The 14,028-nt window shown below is 39.9% G+C and overlaps 1 protein-coding gene across 1 annotated transcript in view; it reads right to left on the bottom strand.

The window, feature by feature from the left end:
* The window catches only part of LOC111968271 (CUB and sushi domain-containing protein 1-like), a 441,455-nt gene that overhangs the window by 327,207 nt on the left and 100,220 nt on the right, over positions 1–14,028 (bottom strand). The window lies entirely within an intron of this gene.

Raw genomic sequence — 14,028 nt, 5'->3', positions numbered from 1 at the left:
CATTGTKTCTCTCAGCCTTATCAGCCACAACTTCAAGCCCTCCCTCATAATTTCTCAGAAACTGGAAGAGAGCTGATAAACAAATTGTTGGCAAGATGAATAATGATGTATTGTTAAAAGCCTGCAATGCCTATTGCCTGAAGAGCAATGCATCATTTCTTGGCCAAGTTTGTTAGAGAGCCACGTTTGACTTTGTTTTATTAGAGGATATGCGTCACACTGTGACTGTAAAGTCTGGACATAGACCCAGCAAATGGTAATGATACTGTATAAGATAAATAGGTCATCCATTAACTAGGCCAGAATAATATCATTTACAGCTATATAACACTAAGGCATTTATAAAGTCTGGATCTTTGTAAACATTACACCAAATGGAGGAAGAATGCTATCACCCCTGGCCCTTTGATCCATACTTTTGTATGCTCAACTCAATCATCAGCTATTGTATTGAACATTTTTAGTAATACTACAGACTTTATTAAAGAGGCAATCTGCAATTGCTACATCCATTTTTGGACGTATAAATTAATGGTATGTACCCATCGAGTCTTGAAAAATACAACTTATGAATGCCTCATGAGTTCAACTGTCATAACCAATCAGAACCCTAAATATTATCTTGTTTACATCCCATGTTTATAAACAAAGTAAATCTAGTCAAACACATGCCTCAAAACATGGTTAAAACTATCATGTTGATATCATGGATGGTCAGTTCATCCATTGCTCTGTCTATGAATTTGAGAGAGGTTACATATCTCAAGCCTCGTCCCTCAGCTTGTTAGCAAAACAGGGGCGGGGATTATGCTTTGCTATTGTTTCAGTTGCTGATTGCSCCTTTAATCTTCACTCAAAACTTCCAAAATAGATTGTATAGGAGTATCCAAACATAAATAGCTAGCTCTGTTATCATTGAGAGAATTAGAAAAGGCAAAAATTCATCAAGAAATGCTTTTTCACATTATGACATTATCATATTATGACATTATCACATTATGACAATTTGACATGATCACATTATGACTAGCACATTATCACATCAGGATTGATAATATTATGACACTATGATTTATCACATGATGACATTATGACATTATGATTTATCACATTATGCCATTATGCCATTATCACAAGGATGAGGCAGAAAGGAGAACAAAATGAAGAGGCTTTTTCTGGCATGCCTGCTGACTCCTTTTAGGATGACTTCAGGTCATCTGAAACATCAAACCATTAGAATGACACAAAATAATCAACCAGTCTTAAGGTAAATCCATCAGTATGACGTCATAACTAAATAAACTGAACCACAACTATGCATGTATGATAGTAGGATGCATTTATCAACTCACACATTCAAATTGAAGATGCCTACAAAAACAATAGCAGTGGTAAGAAGCTTGAGCCAATGCAGTATGATTACTATCATCCTCTGTAAAATTACCATCACTAACACAAATGTGTAATCTAAGTCATGAGTATATTTAAATTGGCTTCATTCCATTTATACTGGGCATAATGTACACTGTGTGGCCGGCCCATTTGCTGAGTCCAATGACATAGTTTAGCTCATCGCCGAGATTATAATCAACATGCTAATGCTATTGCATAAGGCGACAAAGATGTTAATTTCCAACTAAACAGGAAATTATAGATGATGTTTGTTGATAAGGCTAGCGTTAATGCTATGGGGAGGGGCCATGCATTTGTCTTTTGCTTTGTCAGAAGTGAGTTCCCAGTGTTAATACCTCTGTCTGTATGTATGCCATGTTGTTGTCCTCCATCTTACAAATAACACCACCAGTCTCATCAAATATTTGCATAAATTCTGAAATCATCCATGTAGTATAAATGCATAAAAAAATGTAAAAGAACATTTTAATCAGACAAGTTCAGAGTTTGTGTTTGTATCTTTAACAGACGTATTAGCCTTGTTTACATCTTGAGACAAATATATGTAAAGGTCTTTATAAAGCTGTATCTTTAGAAAATGTATCCACTGACAGAAATACATGCACTTCAAATAACTCCCTTATTACTATGGATAACACCATTTTTTTTAAAGTATGGAGCAGTGTCATTCCATAACACTCACCATAATTACAACAACTTTGTTTGACAATAGTCTCCAGTACATTTGATTTTGATGAATAATGCATTTAATTGAGATAAACTTCCTAGTTAGCTGGCACATTTCTATTGTGATRTATTACATTTGATAATAGAGTAGCATGGTTGTGAAAGGCTGTTCATATTATGTTAATATATCAATGTATTTTTTATCAATTCAATCCCTTTAAAGGCATATTCCCTTTCCCCATGCATGTGATCCCATCAGATCCTCTATAGACTCAATCCGGTGTCCATTTAATGACATCCTCATTCCATTGTTCAAACTCCATTCTTCTTCCTCCTCCTTCCATCCATGTATTGCATTATTTGAATATGAAACTGTTTCATGCCATTACATGATCTAGCGTACATGCAGGGGCGCAACTTTGTTTTTTTTTATCCAGTCGGACAAACACAGCCTAGCCGACCACTCGGAACCGTCTGCATGGTCCTAAAGCARACCGTTGCCTCGTTTTGATAAATGATCAAACTGGGGGGGACAATTATGCAATTTTAGAATGTGGGGGGGACATGTCCCCCGTCCCCTGCATACATATATAAATAATGACACCCTCATCCCTTAGAGAGAGAGATCACCACAAACACAAGGATAGGAAATGAAATTAAAACCAAACATGTAAAAGACAGAAACACCCTCCACGTCAAATGTTTCTCTTCCTGTTAAAGTAGATGATTTGGTTTGGATTTGCCTGCAGCTGAATGACCTGTATGTTGGAAAGTAGATGATTCGGCATGGACTATGTTGGAACACTTTAGAATTCTCTCTGCTAAATGATTTCTCATAGTCTCTTTCGAGTCTTCACCTTTGACCTTGTCATTCTTAATTTTAATCCAATGTCTAAGTAACGGGTTATTCATCACTCTCCGGGGAGCAGTCAGCTCTCAATCAAATATAGAAAATTCTGTTAACGCCTACAACTGTGGCTTTGAGATGAGAACTGAGATGAATGTTCTGTCATAGTTTTTAATGGTCTCTGCAGAGCTGTGTACTCGAATTTGTTAAATCTACCCTACAGGCATAGACCCCTGCAATCAATGTTTGGATCGGTGACCCACCTGAATTCAATGTGCATTATAAAACGGTTAGTTTCGGCCTTGCATTTTGATTGGTTAAAATAGGGGTTCCAGCCATGCATTGGTACACAATGCCCGCGGAAGTCACAAGGACGTTGTTACATCGTTTTTTTTGCTGGTGTAGCACATGGGGATGTGTGAAGCTTACTCCTCAGCCTGAAGTGTCCCCACCTGCGCCAGCGAGTAGGTAACTGTTCATGTAGCGCCGACTGGTAAGACGCTTCAGCAGGAAGGTTACGTGTGCTAACAAGGCAGAGGTTCTGGGTTCGAGCCTTGTGTGAGCCTGTAACAGATTTCCTCTTCGTCTGAGGAGGAGTAGCAAGGATCGGACCAATGTGCAGCGTGGTAAGTGTCCATAATGAGATATTTAATAAATCAACAGAACACTGAACAAAATAACAAAAGWACAAACAAACAACCGAAACAGTCCCGTATGGTACTAACACAGGAAACAACCACCCACAAAACACAATAGAAAACAGGCTACCTAAATATGGCTCCCAATCAGGGACAACGACTGACACCTGCCATACTAGGCCAAACACATAGAAATATAACAACAGAACAAAACATAGAAAAACAACATAGAATGCCCACCCCAACTCACGCCCTGACCAACTAAAATAAAGACATAAAAAAGGAACTAAGGTCAGAACGTGACAGAGCCGAATCAGGAGGAAGTGGTACTCACTAAGCAAACAGCGTGATGTTATTTACAGTGGCTTAATCATGGTGGTGGTGAAAAGTGGATCTGGTCACTACGGCATAGAACTCTTTCTACTAGCAGCTACGCTATTTGTATTACATTGGACTGGCGTTGTCTTTTTTAGCTAGTTAATGGCACAGTATTCTTTTATATCCAAAACTTTTAAAATCCTCAATACTTCCCCATGTTGGTACTGAATGTCATAAAACGGTGGTAGCTTGCACTTTAATTGAAGTATTTCCCAGAGGGTATAGGCTATGTTAGAGAGATCTCTGAATTGAGCCTCTGTTTCCTCTCAGGCTCTTTAGCCTTCTCTAGCCTAATTAAAAGCCTTGTTTACACATCAACACTGGTCTGACAAATAAACCATATACCCTCTAATAAGCACTTTGTGGCCAAAATCTTAGACTAAATTTATCATCATTTAGCCAAATTATCATACAATTATTATATATATATATTTTTTCATACAAACTATTTCCCAACCATATGTGGTGGGCTAGAAGAAGGAACAGGCCTCACACAAGAGTCCCCGGGGGCCTTAGTGCTCTCACTGGCAGGATGTATGATAGGATCATTGGAGTGCAGTGTGCTGCTGCGAGGTAGAGCYCCCACCAAGTTAACATGTGAGTGATGTGGACAGCTAAGGTGAGTGCAAGCAGGTGCAATAGTAGCATTGGAATGGGGAGAGTGTTGTTGGCTGACTGCAGTGTACGCCGAAAAGTGAGTGGCTGAGTGCAGCGGCCAGGCAACAAGGAGTAGATGGGAGAGATGAGGAGAGAGTGTGTTCATGCTTTAGCTCTCACATACTGTGAAGCGTTCAAAGCTTCAAACAATGAGGAAGCAGGAACAGACTGCTTGGTGGGGAAACGTCATCAAACTCGGTTTACAGCTTCTTCTTTTCATGTTATTTTACAAAGGTGGAAAGCAACATTGGATCCCTAATGTATGTAGTTCTGTCCTTGAGCTGTTCTTGTCTAATGATGTTCTGTATTATGTCATTCTGTATTATGTTTCATGTTTTGTGTGGACCCCAGGAAGAGTAGCTGCTGCTTTTGCAACAGCTAATGGGGATCCTAAWAAAATACCAAATATCTAATGGAAACCTTTAACAGTGATGATATGTAGTTCATGTAATACCCCATCAATGAAAAGGCAAATTCAGTCACAACTGTAATACCAAAGAGATTGGATTTAAGCATTTGAACACTTTCTTGCAGTAGAACCAGATCACACTAATCTGAAATATTTCAGTGGTTGATATCACTTACAATTAGTAGCCTAAGCTGCTGGTTTTATTTTATTTGGTGGAAATTTCATATTTTGGACTTGTGCAGTAAAAGCCCAATATCCTTGTAACCTAGCCTGCTATACCTTTTTGACAGTATTCTGTTTTCTCATTTGAATAAAGTAGAATGGAAAATAACATATGAAATATGCTGAAGTAGTAATGTCTGAGGACAATTTTTTGTATTATTTAACCAGGTAGGCCAGTTGAGACAAGTTCTCATTTACAACTGCGACCTGGCCAAGATAGAGCAAAGCAGTGCGACACAAACAACAACACAGAGTTACACATGAGATAAACAAACGTACAGTGTGAGCAAATATAGTAAGATTAGGGAGGTAAGGCAATAAATAGGCCGTAGTGGCAAAATAATTACAATTTAGCAATTAAACACTGGAGTGATAGATGTGCAGAAGATAAATGTGCAAGTAGAGATACTGAGGTGCAAAGGAGCAATGAACAAAAAAATAACAACATGGGGATGCGGTAGTTGGGTGGGCTATTTACAGATGTGCTATGTACAGGTGCAATGATTGGTAAGCTGCTCTGGCAGCTGATGCTTAAAGCTAGTGAGGGAGATATAAGTCTCCAGCTTCAGTGATTTTTGCAATTCGTTCCAATCATTGGCAGCAGAGAACTGGAAGGAAAGGCGGCCAAAAGAGGAGTTGGCTTTGGGGGTGACCAGTGAAATATACCTGCTGGAGRGCGTGCTACGGGTGGGTGCTGCTATGGTGACCAGTGAGCTGAAATAACGTGGGGCTTAACCTAGCAAAGACTTATAGATGACCTGGAACCAGTGGGTTTGGCCACGAATATGAAGCGAGGGCCAGCCAACGAGAGCATACAGGTCGCAGTGGTGGGTAGAATATGGGGCTTTGGTGACAAAACGGATGGCACTGTGATAGACTACATCCAATTTGCTGAGTAGAGTGTTGGAGGCTATTTTGTAAATGACATCACCGAAGTCAACGATCGGTAGGATAGTCCGTTTTACGAGGGTATGTTTGGCAGCATGAGTGTAATTGTCAAGTAGAAAAATGTTGCCCAACCACCTGAATGATATTATCAATATTTTGGGGGGTTTGTCTAACCAAAAGGTTGTGGTGCCTGTTGTGCCCACTGTGCTGCAGTTCCCAATTCCAGTCCTCTAGGTCAGCAGACATGGCTGCTGGTATTTGTATATCTTTGGTACAGTACATACTTGATCAACTACTGTCACAAATAAGGTCTATCAAATCTGGAACCAACATAGACTGCAGACCGCGAGGACTGGAGCACCCTTGAGAATGCACAGAGAGATTGCATAGAGAGTATGCATCTCSTTACATCTGCAKCATTAGATAGGCCCTGTATAGACAGAAACCCTGKAAATAAACCTTGCCATACACAGGGTGCCATGGAGGGTACTTTTGTTTTCTCAACGCAGTTTACATGGTCCACTTGCTACTCACACTTGGTTTGCTTTATATGCCTTAAAGGGGCAATCAGCAGTTGCTACATCCATTTTTGGACTTATAAATGAATGATGTACCCATTGATTCATGAAGAATATAACTTATAAATGTCTCATGAGCTTAGTTTAACTGTCGTACCCCATCAGAACCCAAAATATAATCTTGTTTTGTAAACAAGGTAAATGTAAACGAACACTGTATACCCTGAAAAACATGGTTAAAACTGATATCATGAATTGGTCAGTCCTTGCATCCATAGCTCTGTCTATGAATTTCAGAGTGGTTACATTTCTCCAGCCCCATCCTTCAGCTTTTTACCGAAACAACTGCTGATTGGCCCTTGAAGGTCTATTCTTAAGTTGTCTAACTTGAAGAAAATACCATACAAATAAAACTAAATTACATTGTAACTAGCAAAACACTTTCTCTGAGGCAACGGAAATGCCATCCACAGAGCATAGCAGTAAGGAAAACCAACTTCATTAATTTTCTTTTTGCCCACTATGTTCTCATTGAGTGTGTACAGGACCGGCCCTAGACTTTTGGGTGCCCTAAGCTAAATGTTTTGACATAAGAGAATAGTCTGCTAACCCTACCAAATTTCGAAATTAGACCTTGTGTATTATAGTATACTATTAGTCAGGGTCTCAACAGACGGAGTTCCTCCTTTGATCGGGTGCCCACTAGTAGCTGCGGGCCCACTAGCAGCGGCGGGGCCACTAGCAGCGGCGGGGCCAATAGCAGCAGCGGGGCCACTAGCAGCGGCGGGGCCACTAGCAGCGGCGGGGCCACTAGCAGCAGCGGGGCCCTAAGTGGCTGCTTATGTGGCTTATTAGTAGAGTCGGCCCTGAGTGTTTAGGTGTAACATGCATGCCCAAGGCCACAACAACAAAAAAAACTCCATATTGGAAATAAATCAATGGCAAGATTGATATAGCCCTTTACCTTTACTATTTTATTTTGAGTTAAAAGCAGCAGAGGTTCAAAATCTAAAGTGTAGTTTTAAAAATAAAATCTAATCTTAGATTGCTATGTTCAAAGTTCTTATTGAGACATATGGGGTGAAAAATGCCATGGATGGAATTTTCAACCTTTCACAGTATGGCTTGTGACATTTTAGAATAGGTTCAATTTCACCCACTAGGCCTCTAATGTATAAGGAAGATATAAAAGCTTCTGAATTAGGTAACAAAGGCATATTAGTCAAGAGTAAAGAGGCCTTCAGCACAATGTCTGTCGGTGATACACTGCGAGACACGCCGATCAATTTAGCCCTTTATCATTGGGGGAACGGAATGATCAACTGTGCCGCTCCCTCCCTCAATAAACGACTGTATTCCCCTTGAAGCCTGTTAATTGCCCTGTCCTTCAGAAATTCACTGGTACATTAGCGCTGCATTTTTCAGGTTCCTAAACCTCCCATTACCTCACGTTTGGTTGAACTGCCAATGCATGGGACTGACTCAAGTGTATTTCTTAGTGCAAATTAGTTTCTGTATTATGTAATTTAGCATCAGTTATCATGATAGTTTTGGGGGGAGTTTGACTGATTCTCTAAAAAGAGAGGTGCAACAATAATAGTGGATCAATCACAAATCATACGGGTAGCATGTAACAACATTGATTTTTAAGTTTAAAGGTCCAATGCAGCCGTTTTTATCTCAATTTCAAATAATTTCTGGGTAACAAATTAAGAGTGCGTCAGGACGTCTGTGTGTGTGTGTGGGGGGGGGGGGGGGGCTCTCTTTCTTATTGATCTATTAAGTAAAAAACACAACATGAAGGCCAAAACTCCATCCCACAAAACAGGAGAAATTTCAGGTGGTCTTTTGAAACCGCTCTTAAACAAAAGGTCATTATCATAATTTTCACAATTTCACAGTATTATTCCAACCTCATAGTGTAGATATAATATATTATATATAATAATATATATTTAATTATATAATATAATAATATATATTTAATATATATAACATATACATACAGTATAATTTAATATATATACCAAGAAAATCACGTTTTTGACTGAACTGGGCTTTGTGAAACTACAATGCTGAACTTCCAGTCTTTAAGTGGCAAAGTACCAAATTAGTTTGTTGCATGGCTCAAATAAATTATTGGTGATATGTCATTTATTGGCTTGTTTATCCCCTAATTAAGTGGATGAAAAGGCTGATATTTTGACAGGGTACAAAAAAATGCACCTTATCACTTTAAGCACATCATTCATTTTAAAACAGGTTTAGAATGTGAGTTATGTCTGAATCAGAGGGCTTGTACCCACACCCTTCTAAACCCGCAGAAATGAAAATCACCCTACATGTCACAGAATTAGAGGTTTTGAAGTAAAAGTGTTGGGTGTATTATGTTTTCATTTGACACCACTTATTTAAGCTGTCAAAACTGAGCCCTTGGTGTTCATGTGCGGTATTGAATTAGCTTCCAGAGTTGCATTAAACTTAGCTTCTGCCACACAAGAATAAAGTTGCAGCAGAGACTGCTTTAATCCTATGTTTCCATGGTTACATCAGCCACATTTCTGTATAATTCTGCACTGAAAATTATGCAATGAGAGACGCCACTGACTAAAATACCAGGATTATTAATATCATGGTAGAATTCAAATGAATGTTTAATAAATGGGCACTAGCCTACCTTTTCAATCAATTTCCCATGTTATTAAAAAGACTTACACAATAATATATCTATTTATTATTGAAGGATATTTGCATTGCAAATATAACTATGAAACTTAGTATATACCACATTTGAAAATATGGAGGGGACAGGATCCCTTTCCAATGAGTACGATTCTATTTTTCTCATTCGCTCATGAAAGTTCTCACACACATCAATCTACTGCATGAAATGAACCAATGCATTAATTTATGATTAATTTTGTAACCAAAGTGTAGGTAAACATGTTTGTTTGTTGGAACTAAGCCTGCWACAAATGTACGGTCTTAATTTGATCGCTCTTTTGTTGCTGAGAATTTTCCCTGTGCCACAGAAAATGCAGATTCGTTTTTTGATTTACATAAATTCACTGAAAACCCACACTAACAGTTATATTAGTAATAATACACTTTTAATATAACCTACTTTTGGCCAGCTAATATTCTAACCACCGATCAAGCAACATTATGGACTAAACATTAAATTCCTGTTGCTGCAGGATTATTTTGCTATGACAATATAGGTCAAATTAAGATCCTACACCTGTACTTCAACCCTGGAACAGAGAAGACGCTGGTTCTCATGACAGGAGAGTGGTAATGTTTAAAGCGCTGCTCAATAATGCATGACTGACGTAAACAAACAAACTCAGAGTTTCTGCGACCGACAGAGAGAAAGGGAGATGGATTGCATTATTTCTTTGTAATTCCCTCTCAGGACTCTAATTTTATCTCTGGGAAAATGTGTCACGATCGTTGTAATGATGAGACCAATGCGCAGCGTGCGTAGAGTTCCACATAATTTTAATCAACTGAAACTCACCTAACAAAACAAAACGCTACTTATATGCACTCAGGCAACTCAATGTAGACAAGATCCCACAACACAAATGAGGAAAATGGCTACCTAAATATGATCCCCAATCAGAGACAACGATAACCAGCTGTCTCTGATTGGGAACCATATCAGGCCAACATAGACATACAWAAACCCCTAGACATACAAAAACCCTAGACATACAAAAACTAGAGTACCCACCCTAGTCACACCCTGACCTAACCAAAATATATAGAAAAACAGAGATATCTAAGGTCAGGGCGTGACAAAATGACAACATGCTTAAGCATTCTCAGGATCTAAACAGTTACCTGTATTCACAGAGGCCAAATTGAGATCCAAAACCACCTTTTCAAACACAAACAACCACTAAAAAGGTCACTGCACACAGTTCAATGAACTCTCACTCATTCAAGTAGAGATAAACCACAACTAGGTAAAATCATGATGAGCCACAGTTGTTGACCTGAAAAATCCAACTGACAGAAATTAAGTCAACCATAATCAGTGCAAGCCTCCACAGCACAACATAAGGGATAATGACAAGTTTCAAAATAAATAAAATATACATTTTATCGAGTATCATCAAACTACATTTCTCATTTACATGTTAACAGAAGGTCAAATGCCTTGGATCAGTAGGTCAGTGGACAAATGTCTGGGACGGGCTGTAGGTTCCACAAAGACCATTGGAAGTGACACAGTTGCCACAACGACAGGCATTGTGAAAGGGACACATGGCAAGATAAGAGAGAGTTGCAGTTGTGGCACGATAGAACCAGTGCCAGGACTCGAGGCCAACTGATTCTGATTGGATTTTGTGTGGGGAATAAATGCCAACAGAATGTGAGCGGAGATATGAGGGTAGTGCTGAGAAGCTGGATCGGATTGAGACAGACCTTCACCCGTGTGGTGGATGCGGGAAACCAAATGTGGGTCTAAAGGGTTTAGTGGAAGGCTTTAATGTCAGAGTGGGAGAGGGGACCCGCTGGTGTGACGAAACAGAAGCAGTGATGAATTAACAGTAAGTGTGCATGAGGTGAGTGAAAGGGCAAAGAGACTAATTGTTAAGTGATTAAAGGAACACCTCACAGGGGYAAACAGATTCAACACTGATTTCTTTGAACATGGATTCTTTCTTTGTTCCTTTAGGCAAAGCTAAGGTAAGGTTGTATCTTGCAAAAGTGGTTGCTGTGGAGATTGGTTCAAATATATAAAATATAGCCTCCAAAATATTGTTTATGTTTAGTCAAGCCAAGGTTAGTATCACTACAAAAGCCTATGCAGTTTCTATTTCAAGCCGTAATGCACAATAGTGGTCACAAACTGAAGTATRGGAAATCCTGGTACGGTTCGCATGACCTCCTCTTAAATAAAGGTTGAATAATAAATGTTTAAAAAATGAAATTACAGTAAACACATGCCCTGACCATTGATAACATTCCACGCAGACTAAATTTATGGCCATGTAATGTATGCGAGATGTAAACACAGTAAAAAAAGAAACGTCCTCTCACTGTCAAGTGCGTTTATTTTCAGCAAACTTAAGATGTGTACATATTTGTATGAACATAACAAGATTCAACAAACTGAGACATAAACTGAACAAGTTCCACAGACAAGTGAATAATGTGTCCCTGAACAAAGGGGGGGGGTCAATATTAAAAGTAACATTCTTGTGTGGCCACCAGCTGCATTAAGTACTGCAGTGCATCTCCTCCTCATGGACTGCACTAGATTTGCCAGTTCTTGCTGTGAGATGTTACCCCACTCTCCCACCAAGGCACCTGCAAGTTCCCAGACATTTCTGGGGGCAATGGCCCTAGCCCTCACCCTCCGATCCAACAGGTCCCAGACGTGCTCAATGTGATTGAGATGCAGGCTCTTCGCTGGCCATGACATTCCTGTCTTGCAGGAAATCAAGCACAAAACGAGCAGTATGGCTGGTGGCATTGTCATGCTGGAGGGTCATGTCAGGATGAGCCTGCAGGAAGGGTACCACATGAGGGAGGAGGATGTCTTCCCTGTAACGCACAGCATTGAGATTGCCTGCAATGACAACAAGCTCAGTCCGATGATGCTGTGACACACTGCCCCAGACCATGACGGACCCTCCACCTCCAAATCYATCCCGCTCCAGAGTACAGGCCTRGGTGTAACGCTCATTCCTTCGACGATAAYCGTGAATCCGACCATCACCCCTGGTGAGACAAAACCGCGACTCGTCAGTGAAGAGCACTTTTTGCCAGTRCTGTCTGGTCCAGCGACGGTGGGTTTGTGCCCATAGGCGACGTTGTTGCCAGTGATGTCTGGTGAGGACTTGCCTTACAACAGGCCACAAGCCCTCAGTCCAGCCTCTCTCAGCCTATTGCGGACAGTCTGAGCACTGCTGGAGGGATTGTGCGTTCCTGGTGTAACTCGGGCAGTTGTTGTTGCCATTCTGTACTTGTCTTATAGGCGTCTCACAGTACGGACATTYCAATMTATTGCCCTGGCCACATCTGCAGTCCTCATGCCTCCTTGCAGCATGCTTAAGGCACGTTCACGCAGATGAGCAGGGACCCTGGGCATCTTTCTTTTGGTGTTTTTTAGAGTCAGTAGAAAGGCCTCTTTAGTGTCCTAAGTTTTCATAACTGTGACCTTAATTGCCCACTGTCTGTAAGCTGTTAGTGTCTTAACGATCGTTCCACAGGTGCATGTTCATTAATTATTTCTCAATAGGGGGGGCGCTGTTCTCACTTTGTAAAAAATCGTTCACAAATTAAACTGCCTCGTACTCTTGCTCGTACAATATGCATATTATTATTACTATTGGATAGYAAACACTCTCTAGTTTCTAAAACCGTTTGAATTATATCTGTGAGTAAAACAGAACTCATTTTGCAGCAAACTTCCTGTCAGGAAGTGAGAAATCTGAAATCGAGGGCTCTGTTCCAGGGTCAGTTTATTCATTTGCATGGAATCTATGGGTCTACATGCACTGCATACGCCTTCCKCTAGATGTCAGTAGGCAGTGAGAATTGGAATGGGGTGTCTAGCTAGATCTGAGGCCGAACAAGAGCTCTTGGAACCGTGGGTGTAGTATTTTCACCGTTCGTCTTGGCGCGAGACAGACCTCAGGATTGCATTCTGAAAAGCTGTCGTTATAGGCGTTAGATATATCCGGCTCTGATTTTATTCGATATAGTGTGTTAAAACACATCATCAACTAGTTATATTAAACGCGACTTATATCAGTTTATATAAGTTTATTCCGATTTCGGTATTTTCTTTGTCATGCGTTCTGGGGATTTGGACACTTCTGTGCCGCATGGCTAGCGTTGGCTAGCGTTCTACAGATGAAAACGACATTCTACAACCGAACAACAATTATTCTGGACAAAGGACAACTTGTACAAGTTCTGATGGAAGCTCATCAATAGTAGGAACGATTTATATGTTTTTTCGTATTTCTGTCGAAAATGTTTAGACGTATTTGGGCGCTGATTTTGGGCGCTGTATCGCTATAACGTAAGCTGTAAGTCGTACTAAAGTTAATTTTAAAAATCTAACACAGCGGTTGCATTAAGAACTAGTGTATCTTTAATTTGCTGTCCAACATGTATTTTTTAGATTATGATTAGTTATTTGATTAGAATAGGTGCCTCCAAGATTTCTCAGGACAATATTTCTGCATTTCACTACGTATTCACATTGTTCACCACGATTTGTGCCGCTAAATATGCACATTTTGGAACAAACCATATATGTATTGTGTAATGATGTTATAGGACTGTCATCTGATGAAGTTTGAGAAGGTTAGTGAGAAAAATTATATATTTTGCTGGTTTATTCGCCTATCGCTAACGTGCCTTGAA

Source organism: Salvelinus sp. IW2-2015, linkage group LG8, assembly GCF_002910315.2.
Source record: "Salvelinus sp. IW2-2015 linkage group LG8, ASM291031v2, whole genome shotgun sequence".
NCBI classification, from domain to species: domain Eukaryota; kingdom Metazoa; phylum Chordata; class Actinopteri; order Salmoniformes; family Salmonidae; genus Salvelinus; species Salvelinus sp. IW2-2015.
This window is presented reverse-complemented; position numbering and strand designations above follow the sequence as displayed.